The sequence below is a fragment of the Hesperophylax consimilis genome, chromosome 17 (genome assembly GCF_061612785.1).
Source record: "Hesperophylax consimilis isolate HC1 chromosome 17, BYU_Hcon_1.0, whole genome shotgun sequence".
Lineage (NCBI taxonomy): Eukaryota > Metazoa > Arthropoda > Insecta > Trichoptera > Limnephilidae > Hesperophylax > Hesperophylax consimilis.
Window position 1 is genome coordinate 15,379,732 of NC_142852.1, and position 19,956 is coordinate 15,399,687.

General features: G+C 33.6%; 1 protein-coding gene across 2 annotated transcripts in view; it reads left to right on the forward strand.

Annotated features, from left to right (window-relative positions):
- Window positions 1-5,482, forward strand: part of Stat92E (Signal transducer and transcription activator Stat92E) — a 68,711-nt gene extending 63,229 nt beyond the window's left edge. For both annotated transcript variants that reach the window (XM_089641553.1, XM_089641554.1), the window contains exon 20: window positions 310-5,482. The gene's annotated coding sequence lies outside the window, so the exon portion shown is untranslated. The remainder of the gene's footprint in view (window positions 1-309) is intronic.
- The last annotated feature ends 14,474 nt before the right edge of the window (window positions 5,483-19,956 follow it).

The following is a 19,956-nucleotide window of genomic DNA, read 5'->3' on the forward strand; positions in this document are numbered from 1 at the left end:
TCTCTTTTGTTACTTTCCCATTTACATCCACTAAAGTTTATGCTCACTTGTCCCTTTCGTTACTTGTTCCCTATAGATCAACTTGCCAGGACCAACGTGTCTCTTTTGTTACTTTCCCTCTACATCCACTTAACCTTTTAAATGCCAGTAGGTAGAAGTGTAGCTGTGCACAGCAGGCCAAGAATGCGAGTTAACTCGCTCTTGGCACAGAAGCGGTTAAGTGTGTGCACTTATTTGTCCCATTCACTTGCTCTGGTGCCAACTATAGATCTAGACTTTCTAAGAATTTAATTTATTTTCTTCTTCCAGCTTTATATAAACCCTCTTCAAACTCCCATCGCCGGTGATTCTTGGACATGCGGCAGTCGTCTGCTTGACCCATCAAACCACAACAAGCAACTCTGTCCCCCGTGCGGACATGCAACGCCATCTATTGACTACATCGAAGCTTCACTTTTAAGTTTTATATAAAAATAATTATAAAAAAACATTCGCTAACCTTGATCGGGTGAACTGTTTGGCAGTTTTCTGGATGTATGGGAGCGTCTATGGTAGACTTTTAAATGCAAACAGGAAGCTACGTGTTCTCTCTTTTTAAAACTGTTTTTATCACGTTTCTGACCAAAATAAAAAAGGAGATCGAAAGAATTTTATGAGGATGTATCATTCGGTGACAGATACAGCACTACGTGACTAATGGTTTTCAATGTTTTGTGACAAATAAAGCACTAAGTGACCCTGGTGGTTAAACCAATCCGGTGATAGCCAACCTTTGATAGGAGAGGGCAACATAAAAAGTAGTCATGTCTGTTTTTTGTAAAGTTTAATACACTTATAAGCTGTCTCAAGAAAAATTAATTATAAAAATTGAGCAGATTCACAAATTGTCCAGGTTATTTGGAATCGTATTAAAGTGTGGTTCATGTATCTTTTTAATACAATTGAACCACTGAACATGTATACACTTAGAAGTGTTTTTTGGGCGTTTCAAACTCATCTTATGAAATTGATAAAAAAAATTCAAAATATTGAGGAATCAAAAAATATGTTTAGATACATATTTTTTGTATTGAATACTACGTATGGATAATGATTATGATAATTGACAATTCTGATAAAAAGAATTTTAGAAAAGAAATGCAAAAAGCGTTTTTAAATGAGAATAGGTTTTGATCTTAAATTTTAAAGTCAATTTGTCTGTGGAAACGTGGAAAGATTGTGGCCTTTGTCCATTGTTGGATATAAAACGGCTTATGGTGATACCCTCGACGCAGCATCCACAAAGATGAGATGGACCCCGAGGGAAGTTATTTAATGCCTCGCGTGTGGAGTTAACGTATTAAAAAAAATAAATTAAATCGTGTTTTGACATTTTCACGTTTGTGACTTTTTTGCGTGTTTTGTACGCACATTGAGAGCATTTAAAAAATATTCAATGCACTGCAAAAATTTATTCTAAAAATTAAAAAAAAAAGTTTTCTTTTAGGAAGGTAGGTACCTACGTAGATGAAAAAGTAATAAAATTTATTTAAAGTGCGTCAATTTTTACGATTGTAGCTAGTATGTAATATGACGCCTTTAAAATGTGCTTGATAATCGCGCGGTTAGCGTTCGTGCCTTCAATTCATGCGTTGCAAGTTCATGTCCCGGCTTAATGACTTAGGCTGGGTTGTTTCAATCTCCTTTCAATCTTAGATAAAATCAAGCGTAATGGTTATTTTGTCATTATCAAGTGATCATAATTTCATCAAAAACTGAAACGGGCCGAGAATTGTTGAAATTTGTGCTTCTCGTCTCATCCGACTTTTGGTCTAATTGTGATCAGCCGTTAAGCATAACAGTCAAGTTGTTACGCTTTATGCTCATCAGGTGAACACAAATTGATCGAGAGCTCAAATGGGCCAAGAATCATTGACATTTGAATAGTCCCTGTTAAAATCTGTTCCTCGGCCCGTATCAGATTTTAATCAAATTGCAATCAAGCTTAACGGTTGTGATGTTACGTTTGTCAGCTGAACAATTTGATCAAAAGTTGAATGTCAGGAATCTGCGTTTATCGGGGACCGTTCAAATGTCAAAAATTCAAAATGGTGCCGATCGTGGACTTTGAAACACCCCAACTTTAAAGACAGTCAGTAAGAATGAGAATGGACTTAAAAAAATGTTTATAAAAAAAAAAAACTTTTTTTAATTCGAAAATTTGTAAAAAATAAATATATTTCTTTTAGATATATGTATAGTATATTTTAAAAATAGATTTGTCTGTATGACTTCATAAAATGTCTTTTAACTCTCAAAATAAAATTTATGAGTGGCACATCAAAAATGTTTTATGTAACACTTATTATTGATTTAATTTGTTATTTTGCGGCTTTGAATTTCAAAACTTTAAAAATCTATGATATTGTGAATTATTGAAACTTCCTAGACTTGACGTAACTGATGAAATCATAATCAGATGTACCATTATACCATTTTTAGCTGATGAAATCAAGTTCAGATACTATATCTATGTAGAATTTAACTGATGAAATCAAAATCAGATGCTCTATGCACACCATATTATTTAGCTGATAAAATCAAATTCAGATACTATATATATAAAGTAGTTAACTGATGTTATCAAAATCAGACCTTATTTTATGTGCAATATTAATTGGATGAAATTGAAATCAAATGCTAAGTTTGGCGTATTAGAATGATGAAATCAAGTTCAGATACTATATGTACAGAATTAAATTGATAAATTTAAAAATATACAGTATTTAGCTAAAGAAATCAATATTAAATACTGCATGAAAATGTATTCAATGTGTTACCTATTAAATCACAAACAGATATATCATTTAGATAATGAAATCAAATACAGTATTATGCAGTATTATTTGACTGATGAAATCAAATTAAAACGCCAGATTTAGCTGATGAAATCAAATTAAGACTCCAGATTTAGCTGATGAAATCAAATTAAGACGCCAGATTTAGCTGATGAAATCAAATTAAGATGTCAGATTTGGCTGATGAAATCAAATTAAGATGCCAGATTTAGCTGATGAAATCCAATTAAGATGCCAGATTTAGCTGATGAAAATAAGATCAGAAGATTTTTAGGTAGACATCAATTAGCAACTGATGTAATCAAAATATTTTATTATGTAGTTTGGTAAAAAATTTTTGGCTGTGCCTTTTAGAAAGAAACTTGAATATTGACGAAGATAAAAATTATCTCATCTTTTCAATACATTTTTAAAGTTTATTTGTGAATTAATTGGACCATCTCTTGCTGCAAAATAAATCAAATACAGTTATTAATTGTACAGCAATTGTACGCTCTACAGTTGAATCTGGCCACCACCTTGGGGCTGGATCCCCCAATTACATTGATTTTTGATAAACCTGCTTAACTGTCTTTTTTCTCATTAACATTCTGCTGTTAGCAGATCGATAGCCATCTTATATGCAGGTTTTCAGAGTCTGTTTTACAGTTATTTCGATGTAGTGTGTTTCGGATGAACAGGTAATTTCTCCGACTTGTTCTTGTGTAAAACGACCCGGGCCTATTCAAGGCCTGCATTAACAAAGCCCTTCTTACAGCCCCTTCCTTAACCTGCCTGATAACATCACCCAACCGGATGATGATAAAATAATCATATTTTTTAACTTCAGAAATACTGTCAGTCTTATATTTTAATATTTTCTTCAATATATTGACATAATTAACAAATTACACTATCAGATTTTTGCACATAATTTAATAATTTTTTAGTAAGTCAATACGTAGTGTTTAACCCTTGTATACGTGTTGAGACGTATACGAAGAATGATTTCGAAAAGGTGCTATTTTTTTGATAATCGTTTTTAAGTTAAGTTAATTGATTATGCCTTATATTTAAATTTATTGGCAATCGCTAGAGTTTAAAAAAAATTGTTTGTTTAGTATTATCGGTAGAGTGAAAATTATTTTAAATAGGCTACATGCGTCTGTTTATTATTTTGAAAATATTTTATTTAAAATATAGTGTACACAGTGTCCGGAAACTAGTGAATTTGAATCACATTTGGAATTGATTTTGTCGTATAACTTTGATTTTCGGTAAATCGAGTCCAAAGAAAAATGTATTTTGTCACTTCACTTTATTTTCATGTCATATAAAAATATTTTTTTATAAAATTTGCTGTTTAGTAGAATTTTTCGAGAGTGTTTATGTAAATTTTTAAATGAAAATATTCTGCACAGTGTTGTCTCTCTCTTACACTGTTAAATGATATATCCAACGTAATTGCAAATGTGATAGCATGATTTTTATGAGTCCGTGCCAGGCTAGGAGACATATCTCCCAAAAATTCTTTAGGAGTTAAAAATGTTTTTTTTTGGTTTAAAGTTTCCAATTTTTTTTTTTTTTTTAAATCGATGATGTAGATTCCAGTTTTTACCACTAATTTCCAGACGCCGTGTACACTGTATAGCTAAAACACTTCTATTACCCTTAATAATAAGAAGTTACACCCAATTTCTATGAAATATTAATGAACAAACTATGAATTTGAATTATATATTGACAAGTCATTCAATTTCAATACAATTTGCCTTATATATTGCAATCAGAGTTGACCCTAACAAAAGCTTATAATTGTGTGTATTAGTGCATATGTACATATATACACTCCTTACCCTGTGATGTCTTTATCTTGAGTCACTTTGAAATGGCCTCTTGTCTTTGTTTACGCCAAATATTATCATTATTGAAAAACAAATTTTTAAGATGCTGTGATCAAGCAATGCATCTGGTGAGTTCTGTGTTCGTCTCAACTCTGGTTGCGATTCCTACATCTTAGTAACAGACTTATTATACTTACTTTTTAATATTTTTTTAACTTTTTTGATTATATTTTTAATAATTTTGTAAAATATGTAAAGATTTCATTTGAAGAAAAAAAATATGTATTACCTATTTTAACGAATTTATAATAATTATTTTTTATTATAAGACAGTATATTCTAGTGATTATTTTTTATGAATCATTTTTTAAGTTTTTTAAAAATAATTTTTGATTTTCGGTTATAATAATAATAATTATTAATTAATTAATTAATTATGATTGTTTTATTAAATATTTTTACCAGTCTAGTAAATTCAGCTTTATATGAAATTAAAAAATACACAATTCAATACAATAATATCAAAATAGAATCAAATCGTTTGAAATGGCTTTAGCCATAAAAAAACATTGCATTTTAACATTTTTACTGCCCTTTGTGAAGCATCAATTTCTCTGCTTATCCATTAGAGACACTTAAAAATGTTTTTAAAAATACGTCAATAATATAAATATTTTCAAGCATTTATCATATAAATGAAATAATATATATTTGTGAATTTTTTTTTTACATTTTTGCATTTTAAAAATATAAATTTTAATTAATTGTAAGATTTATTATTTTTTAGTTTTTAAAAATCATTGTGTTTATTGATTTGTGCCATCAACATTTTTTTTTTAATCCTTGTATTCATTTTAAAAATAATATTGTTTATTTTTATTTCATAAAATGATTATTGACCATATATTGTATTATTTATTTTTTTCCCCTACCTACCATTTTTATTGCAGTTTTTTTTTAACTGAACTTCCCAGAGTTGCCCCGGCTTTATAGATTTGGGAAACATACAACACCGTAGTATGTTTCCCAAATTTTGTATTTGTCTTGTAGACATATTAAGAGGAAGCTACAAGCCAAAAATGTGTATATTTTTGGTATACTTTATATCTTAGGTAATAGGCATTACAATCGCTTGACAAACGGAGTCTATTAACGTTCCATTTCAAGCAAAAAAATGTACAATTCATCTGTTTTTTGTTTTTTTCGGAATTTGAATAATTTGAAAGTATGCTGCCTGTTGTATGCTGATGATGCGGTGCTGATTGCTAATAGTATAGATGATCTACAGTCTCTCGTGTCTAGGATGAACCAAGTATGCATGAAGAATAAGTTAATGATGAATGTAAGTAAGTCTAAAGTAATGGTGTTTGAAAGAGAGAGTACGAAAACAGTGTGCAATATAGTTGTGAATGAGGAATACTTGGAGCATGTGGATGAGTTTGTGTATTTAGGAAGTATGTTCTAGAGAGATGGGAAGGCTGACAGAGATATTGAAACAAGGGTAAATGCAGGTAATTCCATTAATGGAGGACTGAACGCAGTTGGCGCTAACAAAAAATTGTCCAAAGAAGCGAAGTTAGCAGTCCATAATGGAGTCGTGGTACCTAACCTGATGTATGGAAGTGAGACATGGAACTGGCAAAGAAAGGATGAAAGTAGATTGAATGCTGTTGAAATGAGATCCCTGAGGCGTATGTGTGGTAAAACCATGTATGATCGTGTGAGGAATGTGGAGATCCGCAAAGAGTGCAAGGCTGATTGTAAGCGTAATGAGTAAGATTAAAAAAGGAACGCTTAGATGGTTTGGGCATGTAGAGCGAATGAGCGAAGATAGGAGTGTAAGGAGGATATATGATGCAAATGCGAATGGTAGCAGAAGTCGGGGACGCCCGAGGAAGACATGGCACGATCAAGTGAATCAGATACTTGAGTCGGGCCATGTCAAGAGTCAGAATAATAGAAGAGTATGTATGAATGTGAATGAGGCGAGAAGTGTGTGGTGTGACCGAGTTGTTTGGCGGTCCGTCCTCTCTGCCTACCCCTGCGGAGAAACGGCATAATGGTTAGTTATACTGTATGTATCTCCACAGGAACATGGGAACACAGGGATATTCAACATCGAATTAATAATGCTAAGGCGATGCCATACGTAGTAATGCAAAATCATGTGTTTTTGGTTTGAAAATTTGTTCGCTTAGAAATGTTTCAGATGCTTTAATTAAATACTGCGAGTAGAATACATCTTGGTCTTTGAAATAATCGAGTATTTTTTAGATTAGAAGTCTTTTTATAAGCCCAGAAAAAACATAATGTAAAAGCCTATGAAAACTGCTTTAAAGTTCAAAATCTCCTACTTACGAACCAATTTTCGGTTATGATTTTATTGTATAATGTGGCAAATTAAGTTATTTATAAAATGATCGAAAAAAAATTAAATATTTATGCCTGAACATCCACAAAATAAAATAAAAGGCACTTTTTGGCCATGTTTTTTCTTGCATAAATCATAACAGGTGGATGGTGTTAAGCGGGAATTTAAACCTTATCGCCATCTACGTAAGGGCTGTTATTGATAGCGCCTCAATTTAAAATATTACACGACGTAGTGCATCGCCTTAAACATTTATAGGTGACATAACTCTCCATAGTAATTTTAATGTCTTTTTTTATCAAAGTCTTCAAATGATTTATTATTATCTACCTTTGCATTGACTTTTTATCATACCATTGGTAAGTACCAAAGTTGATACCAAATAATAATAATAATAATAAAAAAACAGTTATCAAATAATGCTGGTTTTTTTTTTTTCAATGTCAAAAATGCTACTGAAAAAGCAGTTAGGCCATTTTTGTGTAATTTCTCATAATTTAATAAATGAAAATTATCAAAAATGTATAAATTGCACATCAGTTAGGTTTAGACAAATCATCACTAAATAGTAATAAATCACTTTTACTAAATTGTACCAAATTTCGATGACTTGATTATCAAAATGTGTAAGGAAAAATATGTCAAGAATTCTACAAACAAAGGAGAAATGGAAATCAATTTATTAAACCTTTTTTTATGAAAATACCGGCCAAGAGTCCCAACTGTGTGGAGCCAGTGAGATTATGGCATCCCCAACTGAGGTATGTTGTGAGGTTGAAGGGTAATGGGGAGGGGAAGAGGAAAGTGGGGGAGTTACTGGCTATTCAGATTTGGTCACCAAACACGACTGAAGCCATTTCAAGCAATGTTTCAATTTTGAGTTGGTCTTACACCAGGGCGATACTGAGAGTATTACCAAATATTATTAATGAAATAATACAAATTAATCCCATTTTACACCTAAATTTAAAATTACAATAAATTGCGCTGTATTCAACTAAAAAAACAAAACAAAAAACCTTATAAAAAATTGTTTTATTAAACATAACATATTATGATATACAACCAAAGTAAGAATCGTGGCTCCCTTATTAGGCACAAGAGTTCCTCTTTTTATATGACCTTATCAGGCACAAGAGTTCCTCTTTTTTGTATGACCTTATTACGCACGAGAGTTCCTCTTTTTAATATGACCATGTTAGGCACAAGAGTTCCTCTTTTTATATGACCTTATCAGGCACAAGAGTTCCTCTTTTTATATGACCTTATCAGGCACAAGAGTTCCTCTTTTTTGTATGACCTTATTACGCACGAGAGTTCCTCTTTTTAATATGGCCATATAAGGCACAAGAGTTCCTCTTTTTATATGACCTTATCAGGCACAAGAGTTCCTCTTTTTATGACATTATCAGGCACAAGAGTTCCTCTTTTTTGTATGACCTTATTACGCACAAGAGTTCCTCTTTTTATATGACCTTATCAGTCACAAGAGTTCCTCTTTTTATATGACCTTATCAGGCACAAGAGTTCCTCTTTTTATATGACCTTATCAGGCACAAGAGTTCCTCTTTTTATATGACCTTGTCAGGCACAAGAGTTCCTCTTTTTATATGACCTTATCAGGCACAAGAGTTCCTCTTTTAATATGACCTTGTCAGGCACAAGAATTCCTCTTCTTTATATGACCTTATCGGGCACAAGAGTTCCTCTTTTTATATGACCTTATTAGGCACGAGATTTCCTCTTTTTTATATGACCTTATTAGGCACAAGAGTTCCTCTTTTTATATGATCTTATTAGGCATAAGAGTTCTTCTTTTCTATTTGACCTTATAATATTTAGTAAAATATATACGTACAACGTAACTCGTATTCTTTACTTTACAAAAATGAAATAAAATGTTTGTGATTCATCTGAAACAAGGAAAATTATGTGTAATTTAAAACGTTCCACCCAGCGTGGCCCCCTAGTGAATGCTAAACATAGAATTGTTGATTTGCCAGTATAAACATGCACACATTTCAAATAAAACTACACTGCGCATACATCCCACAAGGTCATGGATATGAATCCGCTCTCAGTTTATTGCTTTGTTTACTAGCTAATATAAAAAATCAATATCCTGATGACGTTTTACTTGTAATTGGAGACTTCAATATGTCCACCATAATATGGGGAATTCACGATTCACACTTAACATCTGGAAACTTAAATACAATTAGTTCCTCACTTACTGACACAATTTATTACTCCGAATTAAAACAATACAATCACATTATAAATATAATAACCGAATCCTAGATTTAATCATCTGTAATGAGGAATGCCATGTATCTCGTGCATGCAATCCTCTTGTCAGTGAAGACTCACACCACCCATCGCTTAACATTATATTACAAATCGATACACTTCCAATTATCAAGGCTCGTCCTAAAGTACTTTGCCTGTTTGATAAAGTCGACCATGAACTAATTAACCGACATCTGTCGATGATAGACTGATTGACAAACTTCCTTTTATAATATCTAAATAATACCATCAACCAATTTGTCCCCAAACGCCTCGTAAAAAGAAAAAATTCCAAACTGGTGTTCAGGTCCTCTAATCAAAATCATCAAAGAAAAACAAAAACTTCATAAAAAATGGAAATTCTATAATAATCCAATAGATTACATAGAGTTCGCTATCAAACGTACACAACAAAAACATCTACAAAAGCATTGCTATAATCAATATATAAGTTCCGTTAAATCTAATATTCAGAATAATAATAATAATAAGTGTTTTATTATATTTTTTTTGTAACAAATAGATATAATGATATCCTCACTGGGATCTCCCGTGCTGAGGATTTCATTTACATATTATGTATAATTTAATTATAAGAAAATTAATATTACATCAAAGTTACATAATATGAATTTAATTATGAACATATATCATGTAGTATAATTTTTTTTTTAAATAATTTTAAAATAAGTAAGATAGTGTTTTTGGTATAGTTCAGTTGATTCTGTTTTAGTCTGTGTTTGATCTCAGTAAATTTTAATAAATAATAAACAAATATAATATAAACAAATATAATAATAAACAACTGGCATCCAAAAAATCTTAAGAGGAAGCTACAAGCCAAAAATGTGCATATTCTTGGTATACCTTATATTGTAGGTAATAGGCATTCAAATCGCTTGAAAAACGGAGTCTACAAACGTTAGATTTCAAGCACAAAACTGGTTTTTATTTATTTTGTAAATAATTTTATAAGAAAGCAAAAAAAATTATCAAGTGAAACTGTCACAGATAATCTTAGCTATAATACTGTATTTTTTTAAGTTGTTTCCTTTACGCGTTCATACATTTCAGTTGAAAAAATATATTTTTTAGTAGTTTACAATTATATTTGTTATTGAGTAATTAAGTATTCTACTCCAGCGAAACGATAAGAAAACTGTATTGCGTCATGTATTTTTTATCAGGAGATTTTTTCAATGTGGATGAGTGTTTCAGGCGAACAATTATTGCTTATAAAAATAAAAATAATTGTTATCCTTTGTGCTATGCATAGATAAGAAAACCTTCAATTTATCTAAAGCATATTTATGGTTTTCATAATGTACACCAATTCGGTATAAAGATTAATCAAAATAGTAATTTGGCATTAAGCTTCGCTAAGGCGAAATAGGTAGACTCGACCTGAAATTTGTCATTTTTTAGGATAATTGTAGACGTATGGACACTTTTCTACAAAAAAAACACAAATTGATTTCAAAAGATCGTTATTTTGCCTAATAAAGCACGACATTAAATTTTGAAAAATAATATTAATTTCATACAATAATAAAGTGTTGCCGTTGGTCGATGCGCAGATTTATTACATTTTCAACTGTGAATAACGATAAATTATCTACGGATCGTATCTATAAGAATTTAGTTTTTACTTCAAATAAAATTACTAATAAATAAATCCTAGCACGCTTTTTGTGGCGAAAATCCTTCAATTTGACTATTTATTTATGGTCTTACAAATTGGTATAGTTCAGATTTTTTTACAAAAATAATTTACTAAGACATTATTGAAACACTAGAAATAATTTATAACCAAAAAATGTATGTTAGTATATAAAAGTAATTAATTTCGATTGGCGTTTGTGCATTTTTATTAACTCGGCGCAAGCCGAAATTTTGTCAGTCTCCGCCGGGTTTATTTATGTCGCGACGGAGCATAAATAAACCCGGTGGAGACTGACAAAATTTCGGCTTGCGCCGAGTTAGTAAAAATGCAAAAATGCGAATCGAAATTAATTAAAAATAATTTATGCTCCGCCGCGACAGGGCGGCGAACGGATGTCTGCGAGCCAATTTCCCTTCACACTCTTCACAGTGCCCAGCACGCCTATGCCCCCGTGACTGGCCGTCCCCAGTCCCCAGATATCACGACCTCAGCGTCGTAGAGGTGAGTCCTGTGAGTACTTTCCGATATTGGGTACAGTGAGTACAAATACAAAAAAAATACCTGGTAAAAATACCCGGTACAAAATATTTTATACCTACTTTGAGTATCTGGGTACTGGGGACGGAGAGTGACGGGGACCTGAGGGCCCGTTCCCACTTCCGTTTTCAAATCGGAGGCGGGTCCCGTTTTAAAAACGGATGGCCAATGGCCCTGTTCACACTTCCGTTTTAGAGAAGAAATAATTGTCGATTCAACAAAAACATGTTATTTGCTCATTCTTCAGTAATGGTGCGCAATGGACGACGATGAAGCTCTTGTTGTCATGTGGTACTTATTAAAAAGAAGGAAAAAAGTGAAAAGAAAATTTTGGGTACACCCAATCATAGCCGAATGATTTTCTGTAGGAATTTTCCAAGTGTTAATTGGTGAGTTGAGAAGTGATGAACTAAAGTTCTTTAATTATTTTAGAATAATAATGATTGGATTATTTATATAGCGCCGTTTTCACCATGAGAAAATCACCTCAAGGGCGCTTTTAAGAGAATGTCTATCACTTCCTTTAACCATCTACTGGAATGAGTTTCAGAAAGCTTAACATATCAAAATACAAAATTGAGAGAGTGCATTTGTCCTGAAGAAAGGCTATCGATATTTTAAAGTAAGAAAACAATAACAACTCAAATATTTTTTATTATGTGTTTATTAAACTAATACGCTCTTCCGTGCATCTCATTAAAGCTTTAAAATTAAAAAAAAAGTAAACTTAAAAAAATAAAAATAAAAATTTTGATATAAAAAAGTTGTGTACACCAAGTGTTTTGTTTTTATTTAGTTAAAGATAAAATATTACCATACTCTTTCTTCGACCAGTGGTATTAAATTTTCGGGATTTATTTCCTTATCCATTATTAGAGTTTTGATTTATTTACCAAAATAACCAAATACAAGCACGCAGCGTGCCTGCTTCCTAACGACTGGGAGCGGGCGGGGAGGGGTCGGGGTGTGGCGGGGACTCTGCCGGAACGACTGGACGACAAGTGTGAACAGCTCCATACAACACTATGAGCGAGCGTGTTCCGACACGATTTGAAAACGGACGCGCTGCGTAGGCGAGCCATCCGACAAAAAATGTCGGATCCGTTTTCAAATCGTGTCGGACAAGTGTGAACAGCTCCATACATCCACTACAGCCACTAGGGCATCCGTTTTTAAAACGGGACCCGCCTCCGATTTGAAAACGGAAGTGGGAACGGGCCCTAAGGCGTGCTGAGGTACAAAATATTCTTAAAGTGTCAGCTACACTACTCGCTTCGACGCTTCGACGCTTCGACGAAGTCCTCGACGAAGTTAGCCGAAGTTCGAAGTGCGTGCCCACACACTCGTGCAACTTCGCGAGTAACGCTTCGAGTCCTTTGACTCGGGCGCATTTACCGACAACAATCGGAAGTCGGGCGAAGCGAAGCGAAGTTGCCCGAAGCGAAGTGAAGTTCGTGCCCACACTATCGTATTCGGTCAACTTCGATCAACTTCGCGAGTAGTGTAGCTCGGCTTTTAAAGTATTACTTGATTTGATACGTATGACATTGAAAAAAGGGTTTATTCCTTAAAACTGAAGTAGATTATATATTAAAACTATGTTTTATTTCCAACTATTTTCTACGGCACCTACCTACACATGTAGTTATGTGATTGCATAATATTGTATCGCTTTCATATATTTGTTTTCATGGTTAACGGAGCGACCTGACTCGTCTAATTTTCGAAATGTTATTAAATTCACGAGGTAAATTTCGATTGAAAAATCATAGGTTAGTATGTCAAAAATAACCTCGTTCATTTAAAATAAGCTCAATTCCATAGACATATGAATATTAGTAGACCTGCCCTAAGTTGATTAAAAGCGTATTATCCCCACTCCCCATACCGGTTCCATTGGAGCCGGCTGTGCTCGCGTATGGCCTCAAGTGAAATTTGAAAACGTGACGTCATCATTCTTGTGCGAACTATGGTCGAGGCATCATCGGTTCATTTTACGAAATAACACGGCAAAATGTTGACTTGTGATATGAAAACTTGTAAAAATAGATGTGAAAAAGAGAATAAACCCAATTGTCGTATTACATTCCATATATAAGCATTATTTTACTTTATTTTAAGCATATTCACATCGTATAATATAGATCAGTTTTAGAAACATATACTATCACATCGAGAAACGTCTGGACGCGAAACACAAAGCTGGTTGGTTGCTGGGAAGTAAATTATGAACATTTATAAAAGTGTCTTAACTAAATACTTAAACGAAATATTCGACTCTGAAAATAGAACCGAATTTTTTTGCCGAATTTGGACTTCGCAAATTTGTTCATAACGTGGCGAGTAATTTGCGCTCCCATGTATAAATGTCTATTCATTCAAAAGCAGATTTTACTTTTAAGAAGTAAATGGTGATATTATAATGCGAGATGCCTATTTACTGTCAGATTGATTTATTGACGAATCACAGTCAGCTTCACTCCCTTCGTTCTTCAACAGTTGATTTTACCCCTCGCCATTATCTTCTCGTCTATTAATTCCTATGTCTGTGCTCAATTCACAATATGACATTATGAAACTGACAAAAAGTAACACAAAAAATACTAAATATGTTGAATTATACCAATGTAATAGTGAATTGGACAATAAAATAGAAATTATGAATCAAAATTCATTTTGTTCGTGGCACTTTTTGATCACCAACCACAAACAGTTTCACGTACTTTGGCATAAGTTTTAACATTTACCTATGCATGAAACATCGATGACAGACACAATCTCCTGATATTCCATAGTTGATTCTTTTCCCTGGAAATTAAACAACACAAAATTATCGCCAAATATTATAAAAAATATGTGCTTATTCTGACTAATTCTTTCGAACGACCTGTAGCTTAAAAGCACGTACAATGTACACGGATAATTAAATATCACTAACCTTTGTTTTTTTTGAAAATATATCTCTTACGTACGTTTTTGATGTCGTAATTTGTGTTTTCTAATAAAACTTTTGTTCCAAGGGTATTTTCCTCCCCATTTCCTTTTGCTTAGTCCATTTTAATTTTATTCAAACCAATTTTAGTTTTTAAATACATATGGTTTGCAGGATATTAAATATTTTAGTTTATTTGTATAATAAGTCAGTCGAACATGTTTCCTTTCTATTGTGCTTCCGAGTAATTTTTGTTTTAGATGCCTGTTTATTATTGAGAATCCAGACGCATCAGAGTTCTAAATATACCTTTGCTCTGGGTATCGATTTACAATTCCTGATCCAGCAGGCCGCTCGCTATCGCCGTCGAAATAACATACATTAGTCGACATTCTTACACTTGAGGCTACATTGAAGACACAGGACATATGCATTGAGGATACAGGACGTATACATTGAGAACACAGGACATATACATTGAGGACACGGGACATATACATTGAGAAAACAGCACATATACATTGAGCCACACAGGATACATACATTGAGAAAACAGGACATATACATTGAGCCACACAGGATATATACACTGAGGACACAGGACATGTACATTGAGGACGCAGGACGTATACATTGAGGACACAGGATATATACATTGAGGACACAGGACATATACATTGTGGACACAAGATATATACATTGAGGCCACATGACATATATATTGAGAACACAGGACATATACATTGAGAACATAGGACATCTACATTGAGAACACATGACATTAACATTGAGGACACAGGACATATACATTGAGGACACACGAAATATACATTCAGAACACAATATATATATACATTGAGGATACAGGATATTTACATTGAGAATACAGGATATATACATTGAGAATACAGGATATATACATTGAGAACACAGGACATATACATTGTGGACATAAGATATATACATTTAGGATACAGAACATATACATTGAGGACACAGGATATATACATTGAGGACACAGGACATATACATTGTGGACACAAGATATATACATTGAGGCCACATGACATATATATTGAGAACACAGGACATATACATTGAGAACATAGGACATCTACATTGAGAACACATGACATTAACATTGAGGACACAGGACATATACATTGAGGACACACGAAATATACATTCAGAACACAATATATATATACATTGAGGATACAGGATATGTACATTGAGAATACAGGATATATACATTGAGAATACAGGATATATACATTGAGAACACAGGACATATACATTGTGGACATAAGATATATACATTTAGGATACAGAACATATACATTGAGGACACAGGATATATACATTGAGGACACAGGACATATACATTGTGGACACAAGATATATACATTGAGGCCACATGACATATATTGAGAACACAGGACATATACATTGAGAACATAGGACATCTACATTGAGAACACATGACATTAACATTGAGGACACAGGACATATACATTGAGGACACACGAAATATACATTCAGAACACAATATATATATACATTGAGGATACAGGATATGTACATTGAGAATACAGGATATATACATTGAGAATACAGGATATATACATTGAGAACACAGGACATATACATTGTGGACATAAGATATATACATTTAGGATACATAACATATACATTGAGGACACAGGATAATATACATTGAGAACACAGGACATATAGATTGAGGATACAGGACATATACATTGAGGACACAGGATATATACATTGAGGACATAAGATATATACATTGAGGATACAGGACATATACATTGAGGACACGGGATAATATACATTCAAGACACAGGATATATACATTGCGGATACAGGACATATACATTGAGGACACTGGATAATATACATTGAGAACACAGGACATGTACATTGAGGACACAGGACTTATACATTGAGGACACAGGATATATACATTGAGGACACAGGACTCGGAAAATAGTTCTTCAAATTTTCAATAGGGCCCCAACGTCGGACGGGGCCACGGTTATATGACTAAATGATACGCATTGAGGAAAAGGCGTCGGAAAAAATATTTCACATTTTAATGTACGCGGAAAATGTTGCTAGTGCAATGATGGAGGATTTGGCTAGTGACATTTCACATTAGGACTTCTGCCTCGTCCTGTACATTGTTCCATTAGCTGTACCTATAAATAACATCACCAGCCAGCTGAAAATACAATCGAATCAGCATTCCTCTACCATCTGGTACTGGTCCAGAAACTGGCGTCGGTTCAAACGAGAAACTGACGAATCTACAATATCTTAAAATAATATAATTTTTAATTCATTACCAGAAAGTATCAACAGTATAAATAGCATTAAACATTTTACAATGCATAAATAAATCCATAAAAACACCCTCCACACAGCACCCCAAAGATGACATGACTCTGGGCTTCCTTTGTGGAAATAAAACAACGTGACAAACAGCACCCTTCGTGATAAGACCGGCAAAGGATTTTTAGCAGATAATCACACTAATGCATAATATATTATTGTCGTGATTATTTTTGGGTTACTGTGCCGTGTTGCGCTTCCTGCTTCTTTAGCCAACGTTTCCGACAGCGTTACAATGTTCATCATCAGGGCAGATGTGTAATTTGTGAAGATGTTACGCGCGTTAACCCTTAACCCTCGATCACTCGCGCGGTTTTTAGCCTTGTGAGCACTCGCGGGGTGTTGTGGCCACCCCACATACTCAAAGCATATTTTTATACATATAGTATCAGTTAATGGATTTATACCAGCATTTTATTATTTAGTGTTGTATGACGTATGTAAATAAAAAACTTTAATTTTATAAATCAACTTTATTACTGTTCTAAAAAACATTATAATAATCAGCCTTTTTAGTCATAATATTGAGATGTTTCCTCAAAGAACAAAAAAAAACAACTTTTTCATTGAAAATCATAAATATAAGGGTTAATTAACAAAATCTTTTTTTTTCTTATTTATGTAACCTTGCCGATAAAGTAACCCCCGCAAAAGTATAACACGAGCACTCGCGGGGTGTCGCGACCACCCCACGCAAACTTTGACACGCCATGTCGACGGGTTTAAAGGTCACTTGAAGGTACTGAGACGCGCGGACTCGTAACTAGACAAATTATTATTATTTTTACGTTAAAAAAAATCGTGGGGTGCTGATAGCACCCCGAGTGAGTGATCAAGGGTTAATAATACTATACATTGTCATCATCATCTTTTGGCTCTACATCCCCTGGTGGGTCTTGGCCTCCTCAAGAGTCTACTATACATTGATTTAGTTAAAAATAATCATACTTTTATACTCTTTTTTTCTTTTCACCCAAAACACGTTAACACTTAAACGCTGTAACACCCCCGCTATAACGCCCCCGCTGTAACGCCCTCGCTGTGATGCAAAACATTTTTGGAAAGTGGGCGGTGAGCCAGATTGAAAGATAAAGCTTGGTGTTCTCTCTCTCTATAAAACTGTTTATAGTTTTTATATGACCTGCTGCGTAGCCGGCCGTATTGGGAGAGATTGGTTGAGGTACACCCTTTGACTAACAGCATCCCAAAAGATGACATAATGGTTCAAATCCCGGCGTGTGCAACTAAATTTAATTTAGTTATTTCACAAATTAATCATTTCAAATAATATACAGTAATAAGATACTCTCAGTATCGCCCTGGTGTGAGACTTGAAACGTTGCTCTAAATGGCATTGGCCGTGTTTGGTGACCACATCTGAATGGCAAGGTACATCCTTTACCCCAATTACTTCCCCTCCCCGCTACCTCCATTATCACAACATCCCAATTGCAACTTATCCAATTCAACATCCCTTCCCGTAGACTCCGAAATAATGAATTGCTGTTCGTCAATCAACATTCTACCAATTATGGATACCATTCTCCTTTGTCCAGAATGTCGAGACTTGTCAACTCACTGTCAAGTCAAAGCATTGAATTTTGTGGTATATGCCTAAATGACTTTCGACAGTCAATACGCAATGTCTAATTTCTAATGCCCTTTGAACCATCTTCATGCTTTGACTTATTATTATCTCCCATTCTTACTTTTATATTATTATTGTCATTGTTATTGTCTTCGCTCCTCATTTATATATGCTCTCCTTTCACTGTCATCTCTGTTTATAAAACTTATTCGTGTAATTAATATGTTGTTAATGGACTATTTGTCCGTAAATAAATAAAAATAAAAAATAAAATAAAATAAAATCCCCAATTGGGGATGCCATAGTCTCACTGGCTTCAGACGGTTGGGTGCAGTTGGTACTCTTGTGCTTGCCCTGATTGGATATGACATAGTCGCACTGGCTCCGATCAGTCGTAACCGGATTTGTGCGGTTGTCGTATCACAAAACACGTTTTTTCTATGAATAATTATGATCAAAAATAACATTTGATGTCACTGTAATAATAATTGAATTGCTTTGTAACCTATTTATCGTAATGTCAAATTAGACTGTTATTGTTATGATAAACATGAAAGTAATTTCTTTGTCATTTTGTCGATAATAAAAATAATATTTACATTTCATATTATCTTCTATAGAATAAAAGGCAATATCCTTTGTATGCCCTTTAGACTCAAAAACTAGTGTACCTATTTTGCTAAAAATTTCAAAGTTTGTTCTTATTATGATTAGAGAGTGATTTGAATGGTAGGAAAGGTCATGAACGCTCTTCGATAGTGTAGTTAAATCCCACTACTCTAAAAACGGACACAATCTCAAGCCTAATTTTAACCAACGCAATGTATAGCACTGTGAGAACCCGGCTGTCTCTAAAGTTAAGCACTAAACGTCATTTCGATATGAGCATTAAGTGTCAGCCTACTCTCAAACATGATGCCAAGATATGCGGGCGACGACGCACAGTGGGCTGAAAATCGCCTTTCATAGACATAGAGACTTGAATTTTCAACGGGTATTTTTTTGGCTAGAAATGGATTCTGCTGATCATTACTATGCTATAAAATTTCGTATGAAGCAATGCGTGTACAAATGAAGGAGTTATCATTTTTTAAAGAAAAATTTGTATGGCACTGATATTAAAAATGAGGCTATCTCTGGAATCATAAGGTTGGCCATTATATCCTTACACACACATATACTACTATTTATTTGTATTTTATTGACATACTTCGTATTGTGGCGCAACTTGCGATTTGTACACGCAATTGCTTCGTACGAAATTTTATAGCATAGTAATGATCAACAGAATCCATTTATAGCCAAAAAAATTCCCTTGAAAATTCAAGTCTCTATGTCTATGAAAGGCGATTTTCAGCCCACTGTGCGACGCAGCAGTATATGTATGCTACACCAAGAGCGCTCGACATGGTAGTGTGGTAATGGCACTCACTAAGTACTACAAAAAATGGCGGCTAAAATTAAATGAGGCAAAAACTTAAGAAATAACCTTCACGCAAAAACGCAA